Below are 8196 nucleotides of genomic sequence, written 5' to 3'. Positions count from 1 at the left end.
TTATAGAGTTGCATTGACTTGCAGTTATTGTTCTGTGGATAAAAAGGAATGTTATGGATATGACTTTGGGCTACATAGATTGTCAAAATAAAATAATTTGGATCTGAAGTTTTTATGTGAACTTGACATAAATAGGCCCTACATGATAAATCTACCTAAACCCCTATAAAATTTTGATGTTGCGCTTTAACCTGGAAGTCACATGGGAGGTGCTCAAGGTGGTGGTGCCAGGCCCAATCTCGTGAGTTTTTTTGTTTCTTCTCATCAATTTCTCTCGACAAATTAAGAAGAATAATATTAAATACAGTCTTATAAATACACGAGATTTATAAATTTTAAAATTATAAATATTATTTCTTAATTAAAAATACAAAAGATATTAGAAGTGGGATTTACCAAACAAAAACATTATTACAATCAACATACGACTTTAAAAGAGTGATTGTACCGTTGTAGTATGCACGTGTTAAGAAAAAATGAAATAAAATACGTGTCTTAAATTCTTAATGCTATTGCCAAAACTTTCAAGGAAAAAGTAAAACAGACAATTCTGAATTGCCCCGTTTACTGTTCGCATTGAAAATTGTTGTTTGGGCGATGTCGGCCACTAGAACTTCCATACAAAAAGGTGGGCTTAATCGTTCAAAAGAATACGGAACCTACTTTATGATTGTAGTCTATAATAAGAAAATTAGATTAAAAAGAAAGAAAAAAATCAGTTTCCCTTCATTCTTAAAAGTTAATTGACAGAAAAATACGAGAAACGTGCGGTGAAGGCACTCTTCGTTTGTTTGTGAATGCGTGCAATGATTGTTATTAGAGTTTTGTTATATATAAGTAAATTTATATATCAATTTTGTATATTAATATTATTATTTTTATATTTTAAATTTAAATTAATATTATTTTTAATAAAATTTATTTTCTGATCAATTAAATTAAATAAATATATATATTAATACGTAAAATTACTTACAATTAAAATTTTCCTTCTTATTATTATCTCCCTTCTCGCCACATGGTTTGACGTTTGGAAGTTGGGACAGACTTTACCCATTCCCACTTGTATTTTCTTTTTGGTTATTTATTTATTTATTTTAAAATTTATTTGATTTATGAGTTTGGGCGGACCGGAGTATGGCCCCAATAATGTTAGAGAAAAAAATCAAAGGAAAAGTCATTTTTTAGAATTCAACTTCAATTTCCTAAATTTCAATTCTAATTTTGACTAAACTTATCATTTGAGTTTTTTTTCATTAATAAATATAAAAAGTGCTAGATTTATAAAAAGAATTTATAAATATGATATGTTAAATTTATTTAATAATAAAAAATATTTTTTAATTTGATCATGTACCACGTCAAAGAAAATAAATTGTAAAATAAAATTATGAATTAATTTTTTTTCTTAAAAAACTAGATATTATTTAAAAAAAAAAAAAAAAAAAAAAACAAAGAGATGTCAGGTCTTTGAAAGTAGGTGTGTCAAAAGTCAACATTCGAAACCCATTACTCAACTACTTAAGTTAATAAGAAAATAACAGAAATAATAAAAATAAATAGACGAAGGTCCCTCCAGGTAGAGCAAGAGCAGGTGCGAGTGTGAAATCGTACGTGGAGGAGAAAGAAAAGGAGGTGTGTCTCTGTAGGCGCACAGCGGAGCCTGTTCAACCTATTGAGACGACGACGGATTACGCGACAAAACACCTTGCTGCCTCATCTTTCAACTCCTCTCCTATTTTATCATTATGTTTTTTTTTTTTTTTTTTTTTGTTAACGAACAGTTTCAACGCACGCAAATTTAGAAGAAGCCAGAGCAGAGAAAAATCTTGGAGCCTTTGAGGTCTCCTCCATGTGTTGATTCCGTAACTAAATCGGGAGCTGAAGTTGTTTTCCCTGTTAATCTAGGTAATTACTTAAGTTGCTCCTGCTAGTATCTTAGTTTATTTTGGGGCTTAGATTGTCTGAGTTTTTAGTTTGTTTTGGTCGTAATGCACGGGAATTTGGTTTTCTGAGCCGGTTCGTTCAAATTTTGTTTAACTTTGCGTCTTCTTATGCATATGCATGCATGCATATATACATATATTTGTAGGAATAGAACATACGACCTTGTGAAATTCTGTGTTGTAGATTATATGCTGCACTTGGGACTTAGGTTGCTATTCTGAATATCTTTCGTTTTGGATGCATGAGCAGTTTGGCGTTTGATTTTTATCGAAGACCAAATTTTGTTTTAGGTGATCCGGTAGGTGACAGTGCTGTCTTTCACTTCAATAACACAAATGCTAACATAGAGAAAAATAGAGAGGATTATGACTATGTTTTAGTCATGATGCTCTAGGAAATTTGGATGATCAAAATGAGGTCATAAGTTAATTATCTATTGATTTAATCTGTTTCCTAGTCCTCAAATAGTTAGTTAGAAATATGGAAACAGCACGTGAAGCTCAATAAAGAAAAAGCAAGTATAATGTTAATTTATATTGAATTATTTCTTTATCTGTCCCATTTCATTTTGCAGGTGAAAGGTATAATTTACAACAAGAACATAGTAGTCACATAACTTATAATATTATGAGTTGTAGCTGCTTTGGGGCCTTAAAAGTGAAGAGGGGAGAGAGCTCTGCTCATCGTGAAATAGTAGGTAGGGAACTTCTTTCTTTTCATGTTTCGTATTCTAGAAACTGCCCTATAAATTGAGTTACATTATCTGTCTTTGTTATGTGTAATGCATAATATGTCTGCTTAATCTGGGCAATTTTTACCCGTTTTCTGTGATTGTTAATGTTATAACACTATTTGTTGACACATGAAACATTTTGTATATGCCAATATTCACGATTTGGAACAGTTTGTGGTCACATACTACATACTTAATGATATGGCTTTTGTGGATCTTTTCCGTCTCCCCAGACCCTCCCCACCCCCCCTCGTCCGCAAGTTTTACTGCTTACCTGACACATGGAGCGTATAATAATTAAACATTTTGCTCACAGGTTCTTTATGCATATAGATGAGAACATAACCTGAGGCCATTGAACCTGAGCTATACCTTCATCACCATTGCTCTTAAGGACTAGTCCTACAGCAAGTATTGCTTACCGTTGTAAATTTAAGGAGGGAGGGGGGGGGGGGGGGGGGGGGGGGACTTTGAGGTAGTTCTAATCAGCTTGTGAAACTTATTCTTATAACAGATTCATAGATTGGGAATCTGTTGAACAAGAGGCATTCTTTAAGGAGGCACATAAATATGGACCCAAGTTCAAAACATCATAAATTTTTGTACCTTGATCAACTGATGCATAGCCCTGTTCAAAGCCAGATGCAGTTTTATGCTTCCTTATTATGAGGATTTTCTGAGCATTATAAAAAAGAAGGAAAATTTCCTACGTATCTTCATTGTTCATCCAAAAGGAAATCTCTATCTATGGGTGTAATCATGGCATTGTAGTCTACTCCAGTCTTATCACCAATAATATATACTATTTTACCTAAAATGAGAAGAAAAAAGAAAAAGAAGGAAAACTATCTAATAGTACTCACTAAAAATTTTGCCATGGTGTCAGGTATGTGGCATGTTCATGTCTAATCAACAGAGGTTTTGCATTTTATTCCATTTTGATTGTGGTTAATTCTCCACCGATGTCTAAATCACATTTGTTCACTTACAGTACTGGCTCAATTTGAGACTGGCCCAGACTGTTAGAATGCGACATCCTGATTTGAGCATCCCAATATGTTCTTTGCTGCCTTTACATCTGTTTGTCCTAATTCTGACTTGAAAAAGAATTATTGGTGTGTGCTGGGTTGTATTGCCATTGTATGTCAAATTTTTTCATGTGACTCGTATCAGACTCAGTGCCTGGTCTCATTATCTCATCATTACCATAAATTGGGAATATCCATGCTTTGGATTGTAACTATCTCTCATCTGCAAAGTCAATGTTTATATTTATGGCACCTCCCCCCTCCCCCCTCCACATTTTCTTGAGTTTTCCTGCATTGCTAAATTCTCTGTTTCATAATTATGATTTTCTTTAAGTTATTTCTTTTTCCTTCTGTTGCATAGGGAGTTTGCCTGGGAATATTAAACATTTCTCCTACAATGAATTAAGGTTGGCGACAGATAATTTCCATCCAAGCAATAAATTAGGCCAAGGAGGTTTTGGAACTGTTTACAAGGTATCATAATTTGCAGATGATGTACCTTTCTAATGTCGGAAAACCTGAACTTATTAAAAACATTCTTTAGAGGTTCTTATAGAATTGTTGAGACATATAGATACTGCTGCTTACTCTTTTATTACTATTATTATTATTATTATTATTATTATTATTATTATATATTTCATATCCCATGTCATTGGCTCGGTCATTTTCACGATAAGTTGTGAAACATGGGCTTTTGAATATAAATAAGTTTTTGACTCCAGGTCTCCAGTGGTGTGGGAAAGCAACTTTTCATTGTTTGGTTTAAAATTTGATGCACCTTGAACAAAATTAGCCACCACTGTGAATTGATTTTTCTGAATCTTTACTTTCTCTATCGAAGAATATAATTCAAGCTCGATTTTCTTAAGTTGAATGTGTTTCTGGAGGTCAAACTTTGGAGAGGAACAAATATGAAAGTTCATATAATTACTGCAAAAGGAATCCAAAGATGGTTTTTGACCATTTAGTATTCAAAAATTAAGATAAATCTTACTTAATTAGTGCATTGTTATTTTTCTAGGGAATCCTAAAACATGGAATAGAAGTTGCTGTGAAGACACTTTCTGCCCATTCAAAGCAAGGACTACGTGAATTTTTGACCGAGATTAATACCATATCAAATGTCAGGCATCCAAACCTGGTTGAGTTGGTAGGCTACTGTGTCGAAGGATCTCATCGGATTTTGGTCTATGAATACTTACAAAATAACAGCCTTGATCGTGCATTATTAGGTAATTCAGCATTATTCTGCAAGATGGGCTCAATGTCTTCGTACTCGATGAAGGATTGAAAATTTAATCTGTTTCCTAATGTTTTTAGGTTCAAAGAGTCCAAAGATCAATCTGAATTGGGAACAAAGATCTGCTATATGCCTGGGCACTGCTAGGGTCTTGTATTTCTTCATGAAGATCTTGTACCACATATTGTGCATAGAGATATTAAAGCTAGTAATATACTTCTGGACAAAGAATTTAACCCAAAAATTGGAGACTTTGGGCTGGCTAAACTTTTCCCAGATGACATCACTCACATTAGCACGAGAATTGCTGGAACAACGTATGTTATCCTTCAGATTTCTGGTTGACTGTGATTTCATATATGAAATTGTATATTCCTTGCATCATTAAAGATTTACCTTTCGAAACTTGATCAGTCTATAATTTTCCCTACATAATCAGCATTCCTGTTAACTTTTATCTAACTTGAACTAGACATCACCACATTCAAGGAAGGTATGTTAGTTTTGTGATTGACCCAAATCATCTTGATTATATGATGATTTAAAAATGGTAGAAGGCCTTCGTTTTAGAGTTTATATTGAGATTTAAATTTTAGCTGGTCAGTGAAAGGCAGATGCATAACTTGCTTTTGCTTTCTGCAGTGGGTATTTAGCACCAGAATATGCCTTGGGTGGTCATTTGACCATGAAAGCCGATGTTTACAGTTTTGGAGTCCTTGTACTAGAAATAATTAGCAGCAGAAGCAGTGCTAAGGCAAACTGGGGAGGAACAGAGAAATTTCTCTTGGAATGGGTATGTCCATTTTTCCGTTTCCTACTTTCTACAAAACTCTCGGTAGCTCCTGACATCCGCTGCTCCCCTCATTAATGAGTTGGCTGGCTTCTTTCTTTGTACTAAATTATCTTTGTAATTGTCATTGACAAGAAGAAGCAGTCAAACTTGCTTCTTCACTCACCCTACGGATTTGACCCAACCTCACCTGCCATAACTAGTTTTACTTTTGTTAATCAACCTCTTTGCTCCATTGAACATCAATCATAAGAATGGCTGAATATTTGGTGGGTAGTCTTATATTAAAATTAATTTAGGGAGAAAGTCTGGGAGGAAACAGGTAATAACTACGGCAAATCCATACATTTTCTTAATTTTAGTGATGGCATATCCCTTTTATTGGTCTTGCTGTTATACAATTCCTCAACCTTTTCTTTAACTACAAACCTTTTTGCTCTATTAGGCATGGCAGCTGTATGGAGAAGAGAGACTCTTGGAGATCGTGGATCCGGAAATGCAAGGATACCCCGAGGAAGAAGTGATTAGATACATTAAGGTAGCCTTTTTCTGCACCCAAGCAGCAGCGAGCCGAAGGCCATTGATGAGCCAGGTTGTTGACATGCTCTCGAGGAACATCCGACTCAATGAGAAGGAACTTACTGCCCCAGGTCATTTCACGGGGTCAGGGGAGGCATCTTCCTCCAAGAAAGGGTCATCCTCCGACTATACCAGCAATCAGATGAGCTCTGTCCCCGTCACAATTACTGAAGTTACCCCTAGATGATTGAATAATTCCATTCCTAGGTCAACAGTGAATACGACTCAGCAAAAATGCAGTTACAGCTTGTTTTACATACATTTTTTTTTTATAAGTAAACAAATTTTATTAATCAATGAATAGGCATAGCTAGGTACAATACAAAAGTATGCCCTAACTATGTAGGCGCAATAGAGACAAGAAAATCATGTAGATCTAGGCCATTAAAATCAACAGCAATGGCCCAAGTATATAGTGTTCTAATAAATAAAGCTTTTAGTTCCTCGAGCGATCTCTCCTTATCTTCTAACGTCCGACCATTGCGCTCCTGCCACAAACACCACATAATGTATATAGGGACCATCTTTCACACAACTTTAATATGTTGAATGCCTATTAGATTTGTCCAGTTGGCCAGAACTGCCACCACTATCTTGGGCATAATCCAAGCCAAGTTTAGTCTATTGAACACCTTATTCCATGACACTCTAACTGTCTTACAATGTAGTAGGAGATGGTTCATAGACTCGCCCTCGTTTCTACACATGCAACACTAATCTGCAATGATCACCTACGTTTCCTCAAATTGTCGATTGTGAGGATCTTATCCAAGGAAGCTGTCCATACAAAAAATACTGTTTTGGGAGGCGCCTTCTGTCTCTAAAGCCTGCTCCATGGAAACTGAATATTGGGCTCGTGTGAAAGATTTCTAAAAAGAGCGAACCGAGAATGAACCTTTACCTGCGGGTATCTACCACAACATATCTTCTTGCTAGTTGTTCGGTTTTATGGAGTACAAAAGGTTGAAAAAGTCTTCAAACCTGCTCATTTCTCAATCTTGTGCCGCCCGACTAAAATTGATATTCCAATGGATTTGCTCCCTCGATATCATCATGAATTCAGCCACTGAAACATCTTTGACACTTGCAACCCGGAAAAGTGAAGGAAATAAATCCTTTAGAGCATTGTTACCACACCAAATATTACTCCAGAATTTAATCCTGGAACCATCACCCAAAAGAAATCTTGTGTGTTGAGTAAAGACCCTCCATTCTCTTCTTATGTGTTTCCACAACCCCACTCCATAAGCCCCTCTCACTTCCTTAGTACACCATCCCCCCATAAGCCTCTATATTTGTTCTCAATCACTAATTTCTATAAGGCTTATAATTCCTTATTATATCTCCACAACTATTTTCCAAATAACGTCAAATTAAAAATTCTCATATTTCTAATACTCAAACCACTATTAGAGATAGGGCAACATACCTTCTTCCACTTGATTAGGTGGAATTTAAACTCCTCACCCACTCCACTTCACAAGAAATCACATTGAAATTTCTCAATTCGAAACGTCACACTTGTTGGGATAAGGAATAGAGACAAAAAGTAAGTTGGTAGATTAGATATTGTACTCTTGATCAAGGTAATCCTATCACCTTTCGACAGGTACATTCTTTTCCATCCTGCCAATCTTCGCTCTACTTTCTCAATCACTGTGTCCCATAATGAAGACGCTCAAGGCAGCCCCCAACAAGAGTTCAAGGTAAGTCATAGGAAGAGAGGCAATCTTACACCCCAGAGTGCTAGTCAACTATCTTATATGATGAACACCACCAATTGGCACCATCTCTAATTTGTCGAAGTACACTTTCAAACTGGACGCTGCTTTAAAACAAAGGAGAAGGGCCTTCAGTGCTCGAACCTAGTTGTGAT

The 8196-nt window shown here is 35.5% G+C and overlaps 1 pseudogene; it reads left to right on the top strand.

The window, feature by feature from the left end:
- Positions 1–1561: 1561 nt before the first annotated feature.
- On the top strand, positions 1562–6766 carry LOC121266806 (annotated as a pseudogene).
- Positions 6767–8196: the final 1430 nt, after the last annotated feature.

This window comes from Juglans microcarpa x Juglans regia, chromosome 5S (assembly GCF_004785595.1).
Source record: "Juglans microcarpa x Juglans regia isolate MS1-56 chromosome 5S, Jm3101_v1.0, whole genome shotgun sequence".
Classification (NCBI taxonomy): domain Eukaryota; kingdom Viridiplantae; phylum Streptophyta; class Magnoliopsida; order Fagales; family Juglandaceae; genus Juglans; species Juglans microcarpa x Juglans regia.
Note: the sequence above shows the minus strand (reverse complement) of the source record. Positions and strands in the feature narration are given on the sequence as shown.